This window comes from Vespula vulgaris, chromosome 1 (assembly GCF_905475345.1).
Source record: "Vespula vulgaris chromosome 1, iyVesVulg1.1, whole genome shotgun sequence".
NCBI classification, from domain to species: Eukaryota; Metazoa; Arthropoda; class Insecta; order Hymenoptera; family Vespidae; genus Vespula; species Vespula vulgaris.
The window spans coordinates 9,429,124-9,453,713 of NC_066586.1; the positions used below are offsets into that span (position 1 = coordinate 9,429,124).

The following is a 24,590-nucleotide window of genomic DNA, read 5'->3' on the forward strand; positions in this document are numbered from 1 at the left end:
AATGTACATTTAATTCTATTAACGTGGACCTTATAGTATTCCTTTCCGCTTTCTAGAGTTCGATATATCTCGAACGGGAGGCAGGACACTCTTCTAATTGCTTGTTTCTTAATGTACATTTAATTCTATTAACGTGGACCTTATCGTGTTCCTTTCCGCCTTCTGGAGTTCGATATATCTCGAACGGGAGGCAGGACAATCTTCTAATTGCTTGTTTCTTAATGTACATTTAATTCTATTAACGTGGACCTTATCGTATTCCTTTCCGCCTTCTGGAGTTCGATATATCTCGAACGGGAGGCAGGACACTCTTCTAATTGCTTGTTTCTTAATGTACATTTAATTCTATTAACGTGGACCTTATAGTATTCCTTTCCGCCTTCTAGAGTTCGATATATCTCGAACGGGAGGCAGGACACTCTTCTAATTGCTTCTTTCTTAATGTACATTTAATTCTATTAACGTGGACCTTATAGTATTCCTTTCCGCTTTCTAGAGTTCGATATATCTCGAACGGGAGGCAGGACACTCTTCTAATTGCTTGTTTCTTAATGTACATTTAATTCTATTAACGTGGACCTGATAGTATTCCTTTCCGCTTTGTAGAGTTCGATATATCTCGAACGGGAGGCAGGACACTCTTCTAATTGCTTGTTTCTTAATGTACATTTAATTCTATTAACGTGGACCTTATCGTATTCCTTTCCGCCTTCTGGAGTTCGATATATCTCGAACGGGAGGAAGGACAATCTTCTAATTGCTTGTTTCTTAATGTACATTTAATTCTATTAACGTGGACCTTATCGTGTTCCTTTCCGCCTTCTAGAGTTCGATATATCTCGAACGGGAGGCAGGACACTCTTCTAATTGCTTGTTTCTTAATGTACATTTAATTCTATTAACGTGGACCTTATAGTATTCCTTTCCGCTTTCTAGAGTTCGATATATCTCGAACGGGAGGCAGGACACTCTTCTAATTGCTTGTTTCTTAATGTACATTTAATTCTATTAACGTGGACCCTATCGTATTCCTTTCCGCTTTCTAGAGTTCGATATATCTCGGACGGGAGGCAGGACACTCTTCTAATTGCTTGTTTCTTAATGTACATTTAATTCTATTAACGTGGACCTTATCGTATTCCTTTCCGCCTTCTGGAGTTCGATATATCTCGAACGGGAGGCAGGACACTCTTCTAATTGCTTGTTTCTTAATGTACATTTAATTCTATTAACGTGGACCTTATCGTGTTCCTTTCCGCCTTCTGGAGTTCGATATATCTCGAACGGGAGGCAGGACAATCTTCTAATTGCTTGTTTCTTAATGTACATTTAATTCCATTAACGTGGACCTGATAGTATTCCTTTCCGCTTTGTAGAGTTCGATATATCTCGAACGGGAGGCAGGACACACTTCTAATTGCTTGTTTCTTAATGTACATTTAATTCTATTAACGTGGACCTTATCGTATTCCTTTCCGCCTTCTGGAGTTCGATATATCTCGAACGGGAGGCAGGACACTCTTCTAATTGCTTGTTTCTTAATGTACATTTAATTCTATTAACGTGGACCTTATAGTATTCCTTTCCGCTTTGTAGAGTTCGATATATCTCGAACGGGAGGCAGGACACTCTTCTAATTGCTTGTTTCTTAATGTACATTTAATTCTATTAACGTGGACCTTATAGTATTCCTTTCCGCCTTCTAGAGTTCGATATATCTCGAACGGGAGGCAGGACACTCTTCTAATTGCTTGTTTCTTAATGTACATTTAATTCTATTAACGTGGACCTTATAGTATTCCTTTCCGCTGTCTAGAGTTCGATATATCTCGAACGGGAGGCAGGACACTCTTCTAATTGCTTGTTTCTCAATGTACATTTAATTCTATTAACGTGGACCTTATAGTATTCCATTCCGCCTTCGAGAGTTCGATATATCTCGAACGGGAGGCAGAACACTCTTCTAATTGCTTGTTTCTTAATGTACATTTAATTCTATTAACGTGGACCTTATAGTATTCCTTTCCGCTGTCTAGAGTTCGATATATCTCGAACGGGAGGCAGGACACTCTTCTAATTGCTTGTTTCTCAATGTACATTTAATTCTATTAACGTGGACCTTATAGTATTCCTTTCCGCCTTCGAGAGTTCGATATATCTCGAACGGGAGGCAGGACACTCTTCTAATTGCTTCTTTCTTAATGTACATTTAATTCTATTAACGTGGACCTTATAGTATTCCTTTCCGCTTTCTAGAGTTCGATATATCTCGAACGGGAGGCAGGACACTCTTCTAATAGCTTGTTTCTTAATGTACATTTAATTCTATTAACGTGGACCTTATAGTATTCCTTTCCGCCTTCTAGAGTTCGATATATCTCGAACGGGAGGCAGGACACTCTTCTAATTGCTTGTTTCTTAATGTACATTTAATTCTATTAACGTGGACCTGATAGTATTCCTTTCCGCTTTGTAGAGTTCGATATATCTCGAACGGGAGGCAGGACACTCTTCTAATTGCTTGTTTCTTAATGTACATTTAATTCTATTAACGTGGACCTTATCGTATTCCTTTCCGCCTTCTGGAGTTCGATATATCTCGAACGGGAGGCAGGACAATCTTCTAATTGCTTGTTTCTTAATGTACATTTAATTCTATTAACGTGGACCTTATCGTGTTCCTTTCCGCCTTCTAGAGTTCGATATATCTCGAACGGGAGGCAGGACACTCTTCTAATTGCTTGTTTCTTAATGTACATTTAATTCTATTAACGTGGACCTTATAGTATTCCTTTCCGCTTTCTAGAGTTCGATATATCTCGAACGGGAGGCAGGACACTCTTCTAATTGCTTGTTTCTTAATGTACATTTAATTCTATTAACGTGGACCTTATCGTATTCCTTTCCGCTTTCTAGAGTTCGATATATCTCGGACGGGAGGCAGGACACTCTTCTAATTGCTTGTTTCTTAATGTACATTTAATTCTATTAACGTGGACCTTATCGTATTCCTTTCCGCCTTCTGGAGTTCGATATATCTCGAACGGGAGGCAGGACACTCTTCTAATTGCTTGTTTCTTAATGTACATTTAATTCTATTAACGTGGACCTTATCGTGTTCCTTTCCGCCTTCTGGAGTTCGATATATCTCGAACGGGAGGCAGGACACTCTTCTAATTGCTTGTTTCTTAATGTACATTTAATTCTATTAACGTGGACCTTATAGTATTCCTTTCCGCTGTCTAGAGTTCGATATATCTCGAACGGGAGGCAGGACACTCTTCTAATTGCTTGTTTCTCAATGTACATTTAATTCTATTAACGTGGACCTTATAGTATTCCATTCCGCCTTCGAGAGTTCGATATATCTCGAACGGGAGGCAGAACACTCTTCTAATTGCTTGTTTCTTAATGTACATTTAATTCTATTAACGTGGACCTTATAGTATTCCTTTCCGCTGTCTAGAGTTCGATATATCTCGAACGGGAGGCAGGACACTCTTCTAATTGCTTGTTTCTCAATGTACATTTAATTCTATTAACGTGGACCTTATAGTATTCCTTTCCGCCTTCGAGAGTTCGATATATCTCGAACGGGAGGCAGGACACTCTTCTAATTGCTTGTTTCTTAATGTACATTTAATTCTATTAACGTGGACCTTATAGTATTCCTTTCCGCTTTCTAGAGTTCGATATATCTCGAACGGGAGGCAGGACACTCTTCTAATAGCTTGTTTCTTAATGTACATTTAATTCTATTAACGTGGACCTTATAGTATTCCTTTCCGCCTTCTAGAGTTCGATATATCTCGAACGGGAGGCAGGACACTCTTCTAATTGCTTGTTTCTTAATGTACATTTAATTCTATTAACGTGGACCTGATAGTATTCCTTTCCGCTTTGTAGAGTTCGATATATCTCGAACGGGAGGCAGGACACTCTTCTAATTGCTTGTTTCTTAATGTACATTTAATTCTATTAACGTGGACCTTATCGTATTCCTTTCCGCCTTCTGGAGTTCGATATATCTCGAACGGGAGGCAGGACAATCTTCTAATTGCTTGTTTCTTAATGTACATTTAATTCTATTAACGTGGACCTTATCGTGTTCCTTTCCGCCTTCTAGAGTTCGATATATCTCGAACGGAAGGCAGGACACTCTTCTAATTGCTTGTTTCTTAATGTACATTTAATTCTATTAACGTGGACCTTATAGTATTCCTTTCCGCTTTCTAGAGTTCGATATATCTCGAACGGGAGGCAGGACACTCTTCTAATTGCTTGTTTCTTAATGTACATTTAATTCTATTAACGTGGACCTTATCGTATTCCTTTCCGCTTTCTAGAGTTCGATATATCTCGGACGGGAGGCAGGACACTCTTCTAATTGCTTGTTTCTTAATGTACATTTAATTCTATTAACGTGGACCTTATCGTATTCCTTTCCGCCTTCTGGAGTTCGATATATCTCGAACGGGAGGCAGGACACTCTTCTAATTGCTTGTTTCTTAATGTACATTTAATTCTATTAACGTGGACCTTATCGTGTTCCTTTCCGCCTTCTGGAGTTCGATATATCTCGAACGGGAGGCAGGACAATCTTCTAATTGCTTGTTTCTTAATGTACATTTAATTCCATTAACGTGGACCTGATAGTATTCCTTTCCGCTTTGTAGAGTTCGATATATCTCGAACGGGAGGCAGGACACTCTTCTAATTGCTTGTTTCTTAATGTACATTTAATTCTATTAACGTGGACCTTATCGTATTCCTTTCCGCCTTCTGGAGTTCGATATATCTCGAACGGGAGGCAGGACACTCTTCTAATTGCTTGTTTCTTAATGTACATTTAATTCTATTAACGTGGACCTGATAGTATTCCTTTCCGCTTTGTAGAGTTCGATATATCTCGAACGGGAGGCAGGACACTCTTCTAATTGCTTGTTTCTTAATGTACATTTAATTCTATTAACGTGGACCTTATAGTATTCCTTTCCGCCTTCTAGAGTTCGATATATCTCGAACGGGAGGCAGGACACTCTTCTAATTGCTTGTTTCTTAATGTACATTTAATTCTATTAACGTGGACCTTATAGTATTCCTTTCCGCTGTCTAGAGTTCGATATATCTCGAACGGGAGGCAGGACACTCTTCTAATTGCTTGTTTCTCAATGTACATTTAATTCTATTAACGTGGACCTTATAGTATTCCTTTCCGCCTTCGAGAGTTCGATATATCTCGAACGGGAGGCAGGACACTCTTCTAATTGCTTGTTTCTTAATGTACATTTAATTCTATTAACGTGGACCTTATAGTATTCCTTTCCGCTTTCTAGAGTTCGATATATCTCGAACGGGAGGCAGGACACTCTTCTAATTGCTTGTTTCTTAATGTACATTTAATTCTATTAACGTGGACCTTATCGTGTTCCTTTCCGCCTTCTAGAGTTCGATATATCTCGAACGGAAGGCAGGACACTCTTCTAATTGCTTGTTTCTTAATGTACATTTAATTCTATTAACGTGGACCTTATCGTATTCCTTTCCGCTTTCTAGAGTTCGATATATCTCGAACGGGAGGCAGGACACTCTTCTAATTGCTTGTTTCTTAATGTACATTTAATTCTATTAACGTGGACCTTATAGTATTCCTTTCCGCTTTCTAGAGTTCGATATATCTCGAATGGGAGGCAGGACACTCTTCTAATTGCTTGTTTCTTGATGTACATTTAATTCTATTAACGTGGACCTTATCGTGTTCCTTTCCGCCTTCTAGAGTTCGATATATATCGAACGGAAGGCAGGACACTCTTCTAATTGCTTGTTTCTTAATGTACATTTAATTCTATTAACGTGGACCTTATAGTATTCCTTTCCGCCTTCGAGAGTTCGATATATCACGAACGGGAGGCAGGACACTCTTCTAATTGCTTGTTTCTTAATGTACATTTAATTCTATTAACGTGGACCTTATAGTATTCCTTTCCGCTTTCTAGAGTTCGATATATCTCGAACGGGAGGCAGGACACTCTTCTAATTGCTTGTTTCTTAATGTACATTTAATTCTATTAACGTGGACCTTATCGTGTTCCTTTCCGCCTTCTAGAGTTCGATATATCTCGAACGGAAGGCAGGACACTCTTCTAATTGCTTGTTTCTTAATGTACATTTAATTCTATTAACGTCGACCTTATCGTATTCCTTTCCGCTTTCTAGAGTTCGATATATCTCGAACGGGAGGCAGGACACTCTTCTAATTGCTTGTTTCTTAATGTACATTTAATTCTATTAACGTGGACCTTATCGTGTTCCTTTCGGCCTTCGAGAGTTCGATATATCTCGAACGGGAGGCAGGACACTCTTCTAATTGCTTGTTTCTTAATGTAGATTTAATTCTATTAACGTGGACCTTATCGTATTCCTTTCCGCCTTCTGGAGTTCGATATATCTCGAACGGGAGGCAGGACAATCTTCTAATTGCTTGTTTCTTAATGTACATTTAATTCTATTAACGTGGACCTGATCGTATTCCTTTCCGCCTTCTGGAGTTCGATATATCTCGAACGGGAGGCAGGACACTCTTCTAATTGCTTGTTTCTTAATGTACATTTAATTCTACTAACGTGGACCTTATCGTATTCCTTTCCGCCTTCTGGAGTTCGATATATCTCGAACGGGAGGCAGGACACTCTTCTAATTGCTTGTTTCTTAATGTACATTTAATTCTATTAACGTGGACCTGATAGTATTCCTTTCCGCTTTCTAGAGTTCGATATATCTCGAATGGGAGGCAGGACACTCTTCTAATTGCTTGTTTCTTGATGTACATTTAATTCTATTAACGTGGACCTTATCGTGTTCCTTTCCGCCTTCTAGAGTTCGATATATATCGAACGGAAGGCAGGACACTCTTCTAATTGCTTGTTTCTTAATGTACATTTAATTCTATTAACGTGGACCTTATAGTATTCCTTTCCGCCTTCGAGAGTTCGATATATCACGAACGGGAGGCAGGACACTCTTCTAATTGCTTGTTTCTTAATGTACATTTAATTCTATTAACGTGGACCTTATAGTATTCCTTTCCGCTTTCTAGAGTTCGATATATCTCGAACGGGAGGCAGGACACTCTTCTAATTGCTTGTTTCTTAATGTACATTTAATTCTATTAACGTGGACCTTATCGTGTTCCTTTCCGCCTTCTAGAGTTCGATATATCTCGAACGGAAGGCAGGACACTCTTCTAATTGCTTGTTTCTTAATGTACATTTAATTCTATTAACGTCGACCTTATCGTATTCCTTTCCGCTTTCTAGAGTTCGATATATCTCGAACGGGAGGCAGGACACTCTTCTAATTGCTTGTTTCTTAATGTACATTTAATTCTATTAACGTGGACCTTATCGTGTTCCTTTCGGCCTTCGAGAGTTCGATATATCTCGAACGGGAGGCAGGACACTCTTCTAATTGCTTGTTTCTTAATGTAGATTTAATTCTATTAACGTGGACCTTATCGTATTCCTTTCCGCCTTCTGGAGTTCGATATATCTCGAACGGGAGGCAGGACAATCTTCTAATTGCTTGTTTCTTAATGTACATTTAATTCTATTAACGTGGACCTGATCGTATTCCTTTCCGCCTTCTGGAGTTCGATATATCTCGAACGGGAGGCAGGACACTCTTCTAATTGCTTGTTTCTTAATGTACATTTAATTCTACTAACGTGGACCTTATCGTATTCCTTTCCGCCTTCTGGAGTTCGATATATCTCGAACGGGAGGCAGGACACTCTTCTAATTGCTTGTTTCTTAATGTACATTTAATTCTATTAACGTGGACCTGATAGTATTCCTTTCCGCTTTGTAGAGTTCGATATATCTCGAACGGGAGGCAGGACACTCTTCTAATTGCTTGTTTCTTAATGTAGATTTAATTCTATTAACGTGGACCTTATCGTATTCCTTTCCGCCTTCTGGAGTTCGATATATCTCGAACGGGAGGCAGGACAATCTTCTAATTGCTTGTTTCTTAATGTACATTTAATTCTATTAACGTGGACCTTATCGTATTCCTTTCCGCCTTCTGGAGTTCGATATATCTCGAACGGGAGGCAGGACACTCTTCTAATTGCTTGTTTCTTAATGTACATTTAATTCTATTAACGTGGACCTTATAGTATTCCTTTCCGCCTTCTAGAGTTCGATATATCTCGAACGGGAGGCAGGACACTCTTCTAATTGCTTCTTTCTTAATGTACATTTAATTCTATTAACGTGGACCTTATAGTATTCCTTTCCGCTTTCTAGAGTTCGATATATCTCGAACGGGAGGCAGGACACTCTTCTAATTGCTTGTTTCTTAATGTACATTTAATTCTATTAACGTGGACCTGATAGTATTCCTTTCCGCTTTGTAGAGTTCGATATATCTCAAACGGGAGGCAGGACACTCTTCTAATTGCTTGTTTCTTAATGTACATTTAATTCTATTAACGTGGACCTTATCGTATTCCTTTCCGCCTTCTGGAGTTCGATATATCTCGAACGGGAGGAAGGACAATCTTCTAATTGCTTGTTTCTTAATGTACATTTAATTCTATTAACGTGGACCTTATCGTGTTCCTTTCCGCCTTCTAGAGTTCGATATATCTCGAACGGGAGGCAGGACACTCTTCTAATTGCTTGTTTCTTAATGTACATTTAATTCTATTAACGTGGACCTTATAGTATTCCTTTCCGCTTTCTAGAGTTCGATATATCTCGAACGGGAGGCAGGACACTCTTCTAATTGCTTGTTTCTTAATGTACATTTAATTCTATTAACGTGGACCCTATCGTATTCCTTTCCGCTTTCTAGAGTTCGATATATCTCGGACGGGAGGCAGGACACTCTTCTAATTGCTTGTTTCTTAATGTACATTTAATTCTATTAACGTGGACCTTATCGTATTCCTTTCCGCCTTCTGGAGTTCGATATATCTCGAACGGGAGGCAGGACACTCTTCTAATTGCTTGTTTCTTAATGTACATTTAATTCTATTAACGTGGACCTTATCGTGTTCCTTTCCGCCTTCTGGAGTTCGATATATCTCGAACGGGAGGCAGGACAATCTTCTAATTGCTTGTTTCTTAATGTACATTTAATTCCATTAACGTGGACCTGATAGTATTCCTTTCCGCTTTGTAGAGTTCGATATATCTCGAACGGGAGGCAGGACACTCTTCTAATTGCTTGTTTCTTAATGTACATTTAATTCTATTAACGTGGACCTTATCGTATTCCTTTCCGCCTTCTGGAGTTCGATATATCTCGAACGGGAGGCAGGACACTCTTCTAATTGCTTGTTTCTTAATGTACATTTAATTCTATTAACGTGGACCTGATAGTATTCCTTTCCGCTTTGTAGAGTTCGATATATCTCGAACGGGAGGCAGGACACTCTTCTAATTGCTTGTTTCTTAATGTACATTTAATTCTATTAACGTGGACCTTATAGTATTCCTTTCCGCCTTCTAGAGTTCGATATATCTCGAACGGGAGGCAGGACACTCTTCTAATTGCTTGTTTCTTAATGTACATTTAATTCTATTAACGTGGACCTTATAGTATTCCTTTCCGCTGTCTAGAGTTCGATATATCTCGAACGGGAGGCAGGACACTCTTCTAATTGCTTGTTTCTTAATGTACATTTAATTCTATTAACGTGGACCTTATAGTATTCCATTCCGCCTTCGAGAGTTCGATATATCTCGAACGGGAGGCAGAACACTCTTCTAATTGCTTGTTTCTTAATGTACATTTAATTCTATTAACGTGGACCTTATAGTATTCCTTTCCGCTGTCTAGAGTTCGATATATCTCGAACGGGAGGCAGGACACTCTTCTAATTGCTTGTTTCTCAATGTACATTTAATTCTATTAACGTGGACCTTATAGTATTCCTTTCCGCCTTCGAGAGTTCGATATATCTCGAACGGGAGGCAGGACACTCTTCTAATTGCTTGTTTCTTAATGTACATTTAATTCTATTAACGTGGACCTTATAGTATTCCTTTCCGCCTTCTAGAGTTCGATATATCTCGAACGGGAGGCAGGACACTCTTCTAATTGCTTGTTTCTTAATGTACATTTAATTCTATTAACGTGGACCTGATAGTATTCCTTTCCGCTTTGTAGAGTTCGATATATCTCGAACGGGAGGCAGGACACTCTTCTAATTGCTTGTTTCTTAATGTACATTTAATTCTATTAACGTGGACCTTATCGTATTCCTTTCCGCCTTCTGGAGTTCGATATATCTCGAACGGGAGGCAGGACAATCTTCTAATTGCTTGTTTCTTAATGTACATTTAATTCTATTAACGTGGACCTTATCGTGTTCCTTTCCGCCTTCTAGAGTTCGATATATCTCGAACGGGAGGCAGGACACTCTTCTAATTGCTTGTTTCTTAATGTACATTTAATTCTATTAACGTGGACCTTATAGTATTCCTTTCCGCTTTCTAGAGTTCGATATATCTCGAACGGGAGGCAGGACACTCTTCTAATTGCTTGTTTCTTAATGTACATTTAATTCTATTAACGTGGACCTTATCGTATTCCTTTCCGCTTTCTAGAGTTCGATATATCTCGGACGGGAGGCAGGACACTCTTCTAATTGCTTGTTTCTTAATGTACATTTAATTCTATTAACGTGGACCTTATCGTATTCCTTTCCGCCTTCTGGAGTTCGATATATCTCGAACGGGAGGCAGGACACTCTTCTAATTGCTTGTTTCTTAATGTACATTTAATTCTATTAACGTGGACCTTATCGTGTTCCTTTCCGCCTTCTGGAGTTCGATATATCTCGAACGGGAGGCAGGACAATCTTCTAATTGCTTGTTTCTTAATGTACATTTAATTCCATTAACGTGGACCTGATAGTATTCCTTTCCGCTTTGTAGAGTTCGATATATCTCGAACGGGAGGCAGGACACTCTTCTAATTGCTTGTTTCTTAATGTACATTTAATTCTATTAACGTGGACCTTATCGTATTCCTTTCCGCCTTCTGGAGTTCGATATATCTCGAACGGGAGGCAGGACACTCTTCTAATTGCTTGTTTCTTAATGTACATTTAATTCTATTAACGTGGACCTGATAGTATTCCTTTCCGCTTTGTAGAGTTCGATATATCTCGAACGGGAGGCAGGACACTCTTCTAATTGCTTGTTTCTTAATGTACATTTAATTCTATTAACGTGGACCTTATAGTATTCCTTTCCGCCTTCTAGAGTTCGATATATCTCGAACGGGAGGCAGGACACTCTTCTAATTGCTTGTTTCTTAATGTACATTTAATTCTATTAACGTGGACCTTATAGTATTCCTTTCCGCTGTCTAGAGTTCGATATATCTCGAAAGGGAGGCAGGACACTCTTCTAATTGCTTGTTTCTCAATGTACATTTAATTCTATTAACGTGGACCTTATAGTATTCCTTTCCGCCTTCGAGAGTTCGATATATCTCGAACGGGAGGCAGGACACTCTTCTAATTGCTTGTTTCTTAATGTACATTTAATTCTATTAACGTGGACCTTATAGTATTCCTTTCCGCTTTCTAGAGTTCGATATATCTCGAACGGGAGGCAGGACACTCTTCTAATTGCTTGTTTCTTAATGTACATTTAATTCTATTAACGTGGACCTTATCGTGTTCCTTTCCGCCTTCTAGAGTTCGATATATCTCGAACGGAAGGCAGGACACTCTTCTAATTGCTTGTTTCTTAATGTACATTTAATTCTATTAACGTGGACCTTATCGTATTCCTTTCCGCTTTCTAGAGTTCGATATATCTCGAACGGGAGGCAGGACACTCTTCTAATTGCTTGTTTCTTAATGTACATTTAATTCTATTAACGTGGACCTTATAGTATTCCTTTCCGCTTTCTAGAGTTCGATATATCTCGAATGGGAGGCAGGACACTCTTCTAATTGCTTGTTTCTTGATGTACATTTAATTCTATTAACGTGGACCTTATCGTGTTCCTTTCCGCCTTCTAGAGTTCGATATATATCGAACGGAAGGCAGGACACTCTTCTAATTGCTTGTTTCTTAATGTACATTTAATTCTATTAACGTGGACCTTATAGTATTCCTTTCCGCCTTCGAGAGTTCGATATATCTCGAACGGGAGGCAGGACACTCTTCTAATTGCTTGTTTCTTAATGTACATTTAATTCTATTAACGTGGACCTTATAGTATTCCTTTCCGCTTTCTAGAGTTCGATATATCTCGAACGGGAGGCAGGACACTCTTCTAATTGCTTGTTTCTTAATGTACATTTAATTCTATTAACGTGGACCTTATAGTATTCCTTTCCGCTGTCTAGAGTTCGATATATCTCGAACGGGAGGCAGGACACTCTTCTAATTGCTTGTTTCTTAATGTACATTTAATTCTATTAACGTGGACCTTATCGTATTCCTTTCCGCCTTCTGGAGTTCGATATATCTCGAACGGGAGGCAGGACACTCTTCTAATTGCTTGTTTCTTAATGTACATTTAATTCTATTAACGTGGACCTGATAGTATTCCTTTCCGCTTTGTAGAGTTCGATATATCTCGAACGGGAGGCAGGACACTCTTCTAATTGCTTGTTTCTTAATGTACATTTAATTCTATTAACGTGGACCTTATAGTATTCCTTTCCGCCTTCTAGAGTTCGATATATCTCGAACGGGAGGCAGGACACTCTTCTAATTGCTTGTTTCTTAATGTACATTTAATTCTATTAACGTGGACCTTATAGTATTCCTTTCCGCTGTCTAGAGTTCGATATATCTCGAACGGGAGGCAGGACACTCTTCTAATTGCTTGTTTCTCAATGTACATTTAATTCTATTAACGTGGACCTTATAGTATTCCTTTCCGCCTTCGAGAGTTCGATATATCTCGAACGGGAGGCAGGACACTCTTCTAATTGCTTGTTTCTTAATGTACATTTAATTCTATTAACGTGGACCTTATAGTATTCCTTTCCGCTTTCTAGAGTTCGATATATCTCGAACGGGAGGCAGGACACTCTTCTAATTGCTTGTTTCTTAATGTACATTTAATTCTATTAACGTGGACCTTATCGTGTTCCTTTCCGCCTTCTAGAGTTCGATATATCTCGAACGGAAGGCAGGACACTCTTCTAATTGCTTGTTTCTTAATGTACATTTAATTCTATTAACGTGGACCTTATCGTATTCCTTTCCGCTTTCTAGAGTTCGATATATCTCGAACGGGAGGCAGGACACTCTTCTAATTGCTTGTTTCTTAATGTACATTTAATTCTATTAACGTGGACCTTATAGTATTCCTTTCCGCTTTCTAGAGTTCGATATATCTCGAATGGGAGGCAGGACACTCTTCTAATTGCTTGTTTCTTGATGTACATTTAATTCTATTAACGTGGACCTTATCGTGTTCCTTTCCGCCTTCTAGAGTTCGATATATATCGAACGGAAGGCAGGACACTCTTCTAATTGCTTGTTTCTTAATGTACATTTAATTCTATTAACGTGGACCTTATAGTATTCCTTTCCGCCTTCGAGAGTTCGATATATCTCGAACGGGAGGCAGGACACTCTTCTAATTGCTTGTTTCTTAATGTACATTTAATTCTATTAACGTGGACCTTATAGTATTCCTTTCCGCTTTCTAGAGTTCGATATATCTCGAACGGGAGGCAGGACACTCTTCTAATTGCTTGTTTCTTAATGTACATTTAATTCTATTAACGTGGACCTTATCGTGTTCCTTTCCGCCTTCTAGAGTTCGATATATCTCGAACGGAAGGCAGGACACTCTTCTAATTGCTTGTTTCTTAATGTACATTTAATTCTATTAACGTCGACCTTATCGTATTCCTTTCCTCTTTCTAGAGTTCGATATATCTCGAACGGGAGGCAGGACACTCTTCTAATTGCTTGTTTCTTAATGTACATTTAATTCTATTAACGTGGACCTTATCGTGTTCCTTTCCGCCTTCGAGAGTTCGATATATCTCGAACGGGAGGCAGGACACTCTTCTAATTGCTTGTTTCTTAATGTACATTTAATTCTATTAACGTGGACCTTATCGTATTCCTTTCCGCCTTCTGGAGTTCGATATATCTCGAACGGGAGGCAGGACACTCTTCTAATTGCTTGTTTCTTAATGTACATTTAATTCTATTAACGTGGACCTGATAGTATTCCTTTCCGCTTTGTAGAGTTCGATATATCTCGAACGGGAGGCAGGACACTCTTCTAATTGCTTGTTTCTTAATGTACATTTAATTCTATTAACGTGGACCTTATAGTATTCCTTTCCGCCTTCTAGAGTTCGATATATCTCGAACGGGAGGCAGGACACTCTTCTAATAGCTTGTTTCTTAATGTACATTTAATTCTATTAACGTGGACCTTATAGTATTCCTTTCCGCCTTCTAGAGTTCGATATATCTCGAACGGGAGGCAGGACACTCTTCTAATTGCTTGTTTCTTAATGTACATTTAATTCTATTAACGTGGACCTGATAGTATTCCTTTCCGCTTTGTAGAGTTCGATATATCTCGAACGGGAGGCAGGACACTCTTCTAATTGCTTGTTTCTTAATGTACATTTAATTCTATTAACGTGGACCTTATCGTATTCCTTTCCGCCTTCTGGAGTTCGATATATCTCGAACGGGAGGCAGGACAATCTTCTAATTGCTTGTTTCTTAATGTACATTTAATTCTATTAACGTGGACCTTATCGTGTTCCTTTCCGCCTTCTAGAGTTCGATATATCTCGAACGGGAGGCAGGACACTCTTCTAATTGCTTGTTTCTTAATGTACATTTAATTCTATTAACGTGGACCTTATAGTATTCCTTTCCGCTTTCTAGAGTTCGATATATCTCGAACGGGAGGCAGGACACTCTTCTAATTGCTTGTTTCTTAATGTACATTTAATTCTATTAACGTGGACCTTATCGTATTCCTTTCCGCTTTCTAGAGTTCGATATATCTCGGACGGGTGGCAGGACACTCTTCTAATTGCTTGTTTCTTAATGTACATTTAATTCTATTAACGTGGACCTTATCGTATTCCTTTCCGCCTTCTGGAGTTCGATATATCTCGAACGGGAGGCAGGACACTCTTCTAATTGCTTGTTTCTTAATGTACATTTAATTCTATTAACGTGGACCTTATCGTGTTCCTTTCCGCCTTCTGGAGTTCGATATATCTCGAACGGGAGGCAGGACAATCTTCTAATTGCTTGTTTCTTAATGTACATTTAATTCCATTAACGTGGACCTGATAGTATTCCTTTCCGCTTTGTAGAGTTCGATATATCTCGAACGGGAGGCAGGACACTCTTCTAATTGCTTGTTTCTGAATGTACATTTAATTCTATTAACGTGGACCTTATAGTATTCCTTTCCGCTGTCTAGAGTTCGATATATCTCGAACGGGAGGCAGGACACTCTTCTAATTGCTTGTTTCTTAATGTACATTTAATTCTATTAACGTGGACCTGATAGTATTCCTTTCCGCTTTGTAGAGTTCGATATATCTCGAACGGGAGGCAGGACACTCTTCTAATTGCTTGTTTCTTAATGTACATTTAATTCTATTAACGTGGACCTTATAGTATTCCTTTCCGCCTTCTAGAGTTCGATATATCTCGAACGGGAGGCAGGACACTCTTCTAATTGCTTGTTTCTTAATGTACATTTAATTCTATTAACGTGGACCTTATAGTATTCCTTTCCGCTGTCTAGAGTTCGATATATCTCGAACGGGAGGCAGGACACTCTTCTAATTGCTTGTTTCTTAATGTACATTTAATTCTATTAACGTGGACCTTATAGTATTCCTTTCCGCCTTCGAGAGTTCGATATATCTCGAACGGGAGGCAGAACACTCTTCTAATTGCTTGTTTCTTAATGTACATTTAATTCTATTAACGTGGACCTTATAGTATTCCTTTCCGCTGTCTAGAGTTCGATATATCTCGAACGGGAGGCAGGACACTCTTCTAATTGCTTGTTTCTTAATGTACATTTAATTCTATTAACGTGGACCTTATAGTATTCCTTTCCGCCTTCGAGAGTTCGATATATCTCGAACGGGAGGCAGGACACTCTTCTAATTGCTTGTTTCTTAATGTACATTTAATTCTATTAACGTGGACCTTATAGTATTCCTTTCCGCTTTCTAGAGTTCGATATATCTCGAACGGGAGGCAGGACACTCTTCTAATAGCTTGTTTCTTAATGTACATTTAATTCTATTAACGTGGACCTTATAGTATTCCTTTCCGCCTTCTAGAGTTCGATATATCTCGAACGGGAGGCAGGACACTCTTCTAATTGCTTGTTTCTTAATGTACATTTAATTCTATTAACGTGGACCTGATAGTATTCCTTTCCGCTTTGTAGAGTTCGATATATCTCGAACGGGAGGCAGGACACTCTTCTAATTGCTTGTTTCTTAATGTACATTTAATTCTATTAACGTGGACCTTATCGTATTCCTTTCCGCCTTCTGGAGTTCGATATATCTCGAACGGGAGGCAGGACAATCTTCTAATTGCTTGTTTCTTAATGTACATTTAATTCTATTAACGTGGACCTTATCGTGTTCCTTTCCGCCTTCTAGAGTTCGATATATCTCGAACGGGAGGCAGGACACTCTTCTAATTGCTTGTTTCTTAATGTACATTTAATTCTATTAACGTGGACCTTATAGTATTCCTTTCCGCTTTCTAGAGTTCGATATATCTCGAACGGGAGGCAGGACACTCTTCTAATTGCTTGTTTCTTAATGTACATTTAATTCTATTAACGTGGACCTTATCGTATTCCTTTCCGCTTTCTAGAGTTCGATATATCTCGGACGGGAGGCAGGACACTCTTCTAATTGCTTGTTTCTTAATGTACATTTAATTCTATTAACGTGGACCTTATCGTATTCCTTTCCGCCTTCTGGAGTTCGATATATCTCGAACGGGAGGCAGGACACTCTTCTAATTGCTTGTTTCTTAATGTACATTTAATTCTATTAACGTGGACCTTATCGTGTTCCTTTCCGCCTTCTGGAGTTCGATATATCTCGAACGGGAGGCAGGACAATCTTCTAATTGCTTGTTTCTTAATGTACATTTAATTCCATTAACGTGGACCTGATAGTATTCCTTTCCGCTTTGTAGAGTTCGATATATCTCGAACGGGAGGCAGGACACTCTTCTAATTGCTTGTTTCTTAATGTACATTTAATTCTATTAACGTGGACCTTATCGTATTCCTTTCCGCCTTCTGGAGTTCGATATATCTCGAACGGGAGGCAGGACACTCTTCTAATTGCTTGTTTCTTAATGTACATTTAATTCTATTAACGTGGACCTGATAGTATTCCTTTCCGCTTTGTAGAGTTCGATATATCTCGAACGGGAGGCAGGACACTCTTCTAATTGCTTGTTTCTTAATGTACATTTAATTCTATTAACGTGGACCTTATAGTATTCCTTTCCGCCTTCTAGAGTTCGATATATCTCGAACGGGAGGCAGGACACTCTTCTAATTGCTTGTTTCTTAATGTACATTTAATTCTATTAACGTGGACCTTATAGTATTCCTTTCCGCTGTCTAGAGTTCGATATATCTCGAACGGGAGGCAGGACACTCTTCTAATTGCTTGTTTCTCAATGTACATTTAATTCTATTAACGTGGACCTTATAGTATTCCTTTCCGCCTTCGAGAGTTCGATATATCTCGAACGGGAGGCAGGACACTCTTCTAATTGCTTGTTTCTTAATGTACATTTAATTCTATTAACGTGGACCTTATAGTATTCCTTTCCGCTTTCTAGAGTTCGATATATCTCGAACGGGAGGCAGGACACTCTTCTAATTGCTTGTTTCTTAATGTACATTTAATTCTATTAACGTGGACCTTATCGTGTTCCTTTCCGCCTTCTAGAGTTCGATATATCTCGAACGGAAGGCAGGACACTCTTCTAATTGCTTGTTTCTTAATGTACATTTAATTCTATTAACGTGGACCTTATCGTATTCCTTTCCGCTTTCTAGAGTTCGATATATCTCGAACGGGAGGCAGGACACTCTTCTAATTGCTTGTTTCTTAATGTACATTTAATTCTATTAACGTGGACCTTATAGTATTCCTTTCCGCTTTCTAGAGTTCGATATATCTCGAATGGGAGGCAGGACACTCTTCTAATTGCTTGTTTCTTGATGTACATTTAATTCTATTAACGTGGACCTTATCGTGTTCCTTTCCGCCTTCTAGAGTTCGATATATATCGAACGGAAGGCAGGACACTCTTCTAATTGCTTGTTTCTTAATGTACATTTAATTCTATTAACGTGGACCTTATAGTATTCCTTTCCGCCTTCGAGAGTTCGATATATCTCGAACGGGAGGCAGGACACTCTTCTAATTGCTTGTTTCTTAATGTACATTTAATTCTATTAACGTGGACCTTATAGTATTCCTTTCCGCTTTCTAGAGTTCGATATATCTCGAACGGGAGGCAGGACACTCTTCTAATTGCTTGTTTCTTAATGTACATTTAATTCTATTAACGTGGACCTTATCGTGTTCCTTTCCGCCTTCTAGAGTTCGATATATCTCGAACGGAAGGCAGGACACTCTTCTAATTGCTTGTTTCTTAATGTACATTTAATTCTATTAACGTCGACCTTATCGTATTCCTTTCCGCTTTCTAGAGTTCGATATATCTCGAACGGGAGGCAGGACACTCTTCTAATTGCTTGTTTCTTAATGTACATTTAATTCTATTAACGTGGACCTTATCGTGTTCCTTTCGGCCTTCGAGAGTTCGATATATCTCGAACGGGAGGCAGGACACTCTTCTAATTGCTTGTTTCTTAATGTAGATTTAATTCTATTAACGTGGACCTTATCGTATTCCTTTCCGCCTTCTGGAGTTCGATATATCTCGAACGGGAGGCAGGACAATCTTCTAATTGCTTGTTTCTTAATGTACATTTAATTCTATTAACGTGGACCTGATCGTATTCCTTTCCGCCTTCTGGAGTTCGATATATCTCGAACGGGAGGCAGGACACTCTTCTAATTGCTTGTTTCTTAATGTACATTTAATTCTACTAACGTGGACCTTATCGTATTCCTTTCCGCCTTCTGGAGTTCGATATATCTCGAACGGGAGGCAGGACACTCTTCTAATTGCTTGTTTCTTAATGTACATTTAATTCTATTAACGTGGACCTGATAGTATTCCTTTCCGCTTTGTAGAGTTCGATATATCTCGAACGGGAGGCAGGACACTCTTCTAATTGCTTGTTTCTTAATGTAGATTTAATTCTATTAACGTGGACCTTATCGTATTCCTTTCCGCCTTCTGGAGTTCGATATATCTCGAACGGGAGGCAGGACAATCTTCTAATTGCTTGTTTCTTAATGTACATTTAATTCTATTAACGTGGACCTTATCGTATTCCTTTCCGCCTTCTGGAGTTCGATATATCTCGAACGGGAGGCAGGACACTCTTCTAATTGCTTGTTTCTTAATGTACATTTAATTCTATTAACGTGGACCTTATAGTATTCCTTTCCGCCTTCTAGAGTTCGATATATCTCGAACGGGAGGCAGGACACTCTTCTAATTGTTTGTTTCTTAATGTACATTTAATTCTATTAACGTGGACCTTATCGTATTCCTTTCCGCCTTCTGGAGTTCGATATATCTCGAACGGGAGGCAGGACACTCTTCTAATTGCTTGTTTCTTAATGTACATTTAATTCTATTAACGTGGACCTTATCGTGTTCCTTTCCGCCTTCTGGAGTTCGATATATCTCGAACGGGAGGCAGGACAATCTTCTAATTGCTTGTTTCTTAATGTACATTTAATTCCATTAACGTGGACCTGATAGTATTCCTTTCCGCTTTGTAGAGTTCGATATATCTCGAACGGGAGGCAGGACACTCTTCTAGTTGCTTGTTTCTTAATGTACATTTAATTCTATTAACGTGGACCTTATCGTATTCCTTTCCGCCTTCTGGAGTTCGATATATCTCGAACGGGAGGCAGGACACTCTTCTAATTGCTTGTTTCTTAATGTACATTTAATTCTATTAACGTGGACCTGATAGTATTCCTTTCCGCTTTGTAGAGTTCGATATATCTCGAACGGGAGGCAGGACACTCTTCTAATTGCTTGTTTCTTAATGTACATTTAATTCTATTAACGTGGACCTTATAGTATTCCTTTCCGCCTTCTAGAGTTCGATATATCTCGAACGGGAGGCAGGACACTCTTCTAATTGCTTGTTTCTTAATGTACATTTAATTCTATTAACGTGGACCTTATAGTATTCCTTTCCGCTGTCTAGAGTTCGATATATCTCGAACGGGAGGCAGGACACTCTTCTAATTGCTTGTTTCTCAATGTACATTTAATTCTATTAACGTGGACCTTATAGTATTCCATTCCGCCTTCGAGAGTTCGATATATCTCGAACGGGAGGCAGAACACTCTTCTAATTGCTTGTTTCTTAATGTACATTTAATTCTATTAACGTGGACCTTATAGTATTCCTTTCCGCTGTCTAGAGTTCGATATATCTCGAACGGGAGGCAGGACACTCTTCTAATTGCTTGTTTCTCAATGTACATTTAATTCTATTAACGTGGACCTTATAGTATTCCTTTCCGCCTTCGAGAGTTCGATATATCTCGAACGGGAGGCAGGACACTCTTCTAATTGCTTGTTTCTTAATGTACATTTAATTCTATTAACGTGGACCTTATAGTATTCCTTTCCGCCTTCTAGAGTTCGATATATCTCGAACGGGAGGCAGGACACTCTTCTAATTGCTTGTTTCTTAATGTACATTTAATTCTATTAACGTGGACCTGATAGTATTCCTTTCCGCTTTGTAGAGTTCGATATATCTCGAACGGGAGGCAGGACACTCTTCTAATTGCTTGTTTCTTAATGTACATTTAATTCTATTAACGTGGACCTTATCGTATTCCTTTCCGCCTTCTGGAGTTCGATATATCTCGAACGGGAGGCAGGACAATCTTCTAATTGCTTGTTTCTTAATGTACATTTAATTCTATTAACGTGGACCTTATCGTGTTCCTTTCCGCCTTCTAGAGTTCGATATATCTCGAACGGGAGGCAGGACACTCTTCTAATTGCTTGTTTCTTAATGTACATTTAATTCTATTAACGTGGACCTTATAGTATTCCTTTCCGCTTTCTAGAGTTCGATATATCTCGAACGGGAGGCAGGACACTCTTCTAATTGCTTGTTTCTTAATGTACATTTAATTCTATTAACGTGGACCTTATCGTATTCCTTTCCGCTTTCTAGAGTTCGATATATCTCGGACGGGAGGCAGGACACTCTTCTAATTGCTTGTTTCTTAATGTACATTTAATTCTATTAACGTGGACCTTATCGTATTCCTTTCCGCCTTCTGGAGTTCGATATATCTCGAACGGGAGGCAGGACACTCTTCTAATTGCTTGTTTCTTAATGTACATTTAATTCTATTAACGTGGACCTTATCGTGTTCCTTTCCGCCTTCTGGAGTTCGATATATCTCGAACGGGAGGCAGGACAATCTTCTAATTGCTTGTTTCTTAATGTACATTTAATTCCATTAACGTGGACCTGATAGTATTCCTTTCCGCTTTGTAGAGTTCGATATATCTCGAACGGGAGGCAGGACACTCTTCTAATTGCTTGTTTCTTAATGTACATTTAATTCTATTAACGTGGACCTTATCGTATTCCTTTCCGCCTTCTGGAGTTCGATATATCTCGAACGGGAGGCAGGACACTCTTCTAATTGCTTGTTTCTTAATGTACATTTAATTCTATTAACGTGGACCTGATAGTATTCCTTTCCGCTTTGTAGAGTTCGATATATCTCGAACGGGAGGCAGGACACTCTTCTAATTGCTTGTTTCTTAATGTACATTTAATTCTATTAACGTGGACCTTATAGTATTCCTTTCCGCCTTCTAGAGTTCGATATATCTCGAACGGGAGGCAGGACACTCTTCTAATTGCTTGTTTCTTAATGTACATTTAATTCTATTAACGTGGACCTTATAGTATTCCTTTCCGCTGTCTAGAGTTCGATATATCTCGAACGGGAGGCAGGACACTCTTCTAATTGCTTGTTTCTCAATGTACATTTAATTCTATTAACGTGGACCTTATAGTATTCCTTTCCGCCTTCGAGAGTTCGATATATCTCGAACGGGAGGCAGGACACTCTTCTAATTGCTTGTTTCTTAATGTACATTTAATTCTATTAACGTGGACCTTATAGTATTCCTTTCCGCTTTCTAGAGTTCGATATATCTCGAACGGGAGGCAGGACACTCTTCTAATTGCTTGTTTCTTAATGTACATTTAATTCTATTAACGTGGACCTTGTCGTGTTCCTTTCCGCCTTCTAGAGTTCGATATATCTCGAACGGAAGGCAGGACACTCTTCTAATTGCTTGTTTCTTAATGTACATTTAATTCTATTAACGTGGACCTTATCGTATTCCTTTCCGCTTTCTAGAGTTCGATATATCTCGAACGGGAGGCAGGACACTCTTCTAATTGCTTGTTTCTTAATGTACATTTAATTCTATTAACGTGGACCTTATAGTATTCCTTTCCGCTTTCTAGAGTTCGATATATCTCGAATGGGAGGCAGGACACTCTTCTAATTGCTTGTTTCTTGATGTACATTTAATTCTATTAACGTGGACCTTATCGTGTTCCTTTCCGCCTTCTAGAGTTCGATATATATCGAACGGAAGGCAGGACACTCTTCTAATTGCTTGTTTCTTAATGTACATTTAATTCTATTAACGTGGACCTTATAGTATTCCTTTCCGCCTTCGAGAGTTCGATATATCTCGAACGGGAGGCAGGACACTCTTCTAATTGCTTGTTTCTTAATGTACATTTAATTCTATTAACGTGGACCTTATAGTATTCCTTTCCGCTTTCTAGAGTTCGATATATCTCGAACGGGAGGCAGGACACTCTTCTAATTGCTTGTTTCTTAATGTACATTTAATTCTATTAACGTGGACCTTATAGTATTCCTTTCCGCTGTCTAGAGTTCGATATATCTCGAACGGGAGGCAGGACACTCTTCTAATTGCTTGTTTCTTAATGTACATTTAATTCTATTAACGTGGACCTTATAGTATTCCTTTCCGCTTTCTAGAGTTCGATATATCTCGAACGGGAGGCAGGACACTCTTCTAATTGCTTGTTTCTTAATGTACATTTAATTCTATTAACGTGGACCCTATCGTATTCCTTTCCGCTTTCTAGAGTTCGATATATCTCGGACGGGAGGCAGGACACTATTCTAATTGCTTGTTTCTTAATGTACATTTAATTCTATTAACGTGGACCTTATAGTATTCCTTTCCGCTTTCTAGAGTTCGATATATCTCGAACGGGAGGCAGGACACTCTTCTAATTGCTTGTTTCTTAATGTACATTTAATTCTATTAACGTGGACCCTATCGTATTCCTTTCCGCTTTCTAGAGTTCGATATATCTCGGACGGGAGGCAGGACACTCTTCTAATTGCTTGTTTCCTAATGTACATTTAATTCTATTAACGTGGACCTTATCGTATTCCTTTCCGCCTTCTGGAGTTCGATATATCTCGAACGGGAGGCAGGACACTCTTCTAATTGCTTGTTTCTTAATGTACATTTAATTCTATTAACGTGGACCTTATCCTGTTCCTTTCCGCCTTCTGGAGTTCGATATATCTCGAACGGGAGGCAGGACAATCTTCTAATTGCTTGTTTCTTAATGTACATTTAATTCCATTAACGTGGACCTGATAGTATTCCTTTCCGCTTTGTAGAGTTCGATATATCTCGAACGGGAGGCAGGACACACTTCTAATTGCTTGTTTCTTAATGTACATTTAATTCTATTAACGTGGACCTTATCGTATTCCTTTCCGCCTTCTGGAGTTCGATATATCTCGAACGGGAGGCAGGACACTCTTCTAATTGCTTGTTTCTTAATGTACATTTAATTCTATTAACGTGGGCTGATAGTATTCCTTTCCGCTTTGTAGAGTTCGATATATCTCGAACGGGAGGCAGGACACTCTTCTAATTGCTTGTTTCTTAATGTACATTTAATTCTATTAACGTGGACCTTATAGTATTCCTTTCCGCCTTCTAGAGTTCGATATATCTCGAACGGGAGGCAGGACACTCTTCTAATTGCTTGTTTCTTAATGTACATTTAATTCTATTAACGTGGACCTTATAGTATTCCTTTCCGCTGTCTAGAGTTCGATATATCTCGAACGGGAGGCAGGACACTCTTCTAATTGCTTGTTTCTCAATGTACATTTAATTCTATTAACGTGGACCTTATAGTATTCCATTCCGCCTTCGAGAGTTCGATATATCTCGAACGGGAGGCAGAACACTCTTCTAATTGCTTGTTTCTTAATGTACATTTAATTCTATTAACGTGGACCTTATAGTATTCCTTTCCGCTGTCTAGAGTTC

General features: G+C 38.8%; 1 long non-coding RNA gene across 1 annotated transcript in view; it reads right to left on the minus strand.

The window, feature by feature from the left end:
* The window catches only part of LOC127068726 (uncharacterized), a 71,161-nt gene continuing 46,571 nt past the window's right edge, over nucleotides 1–24,590 (minus strand). The window contains exons 11-15 of the long non-coding RNA XR_007783152.1: nucleotides 22,580–23,129; nucleotides 11,470–13,889; nucleotides 4,100–5,859; nucleotides 2,340–3,109; nucleotides 1–359 (exon numbers count right to left, since the gene is read on the minus strand). This is a non-coding gene — a long non-coding RNA (uncharacterized LOC127068726). The remainder of the gene's footprint in view (nucleotides 360–2,339; nucleotides 3,110–4,099; nucleotides 5,860–11,469; nucleotides 13,890–22,579; nucleotides 23,130–24,590) is intronic.